We start from the raw sequence: 330 nt of genomic DNA on the forward strand, positions 1-330 counted from the left end.
CAAGGGCAGCCTGCCCGCCCACCCGCCGCGTCCTGCGTGCGGAAGCCTTTCCACAGCAGGTGGCATCGGTAAACATCCACTATATACCGTATTATTTGTGTGTAACTGATAATAAAACAACACGTAAAAATTAAAACATTTAAAAAGGATGATCTCAGAGAAACCGGCTTCCCTCCGCATTCCCGCGGGAAACCCGGGGCATTCTGGAGAGTGCTCCTCCCGCAGGCGACACTGCGAACGGCGAGTCCTGCCTCCCGCCGGGACAGTGCAGCTCGGGCCGCCCCGCGCACGCCCCTCGCTGCCCCCACCGTCCGGCTCCCGGGCCGCCCG

Source organism: Crocuta crocuta, unplaced genomic scaffold, assembly GCF_008692635.1.
Source record: "Crocuta crocuta isolate KB4526 unplaced genomic scaffold, BGI_CrCroc_1.0 scaffold327, whole genome shotgun sequence".
Lineage (NCBI taxonomy): Eukaryota > Metazoa > Chordata > Mammalia > Carnivora > Hyaenidae > Crocuta > Crocuta crocuta.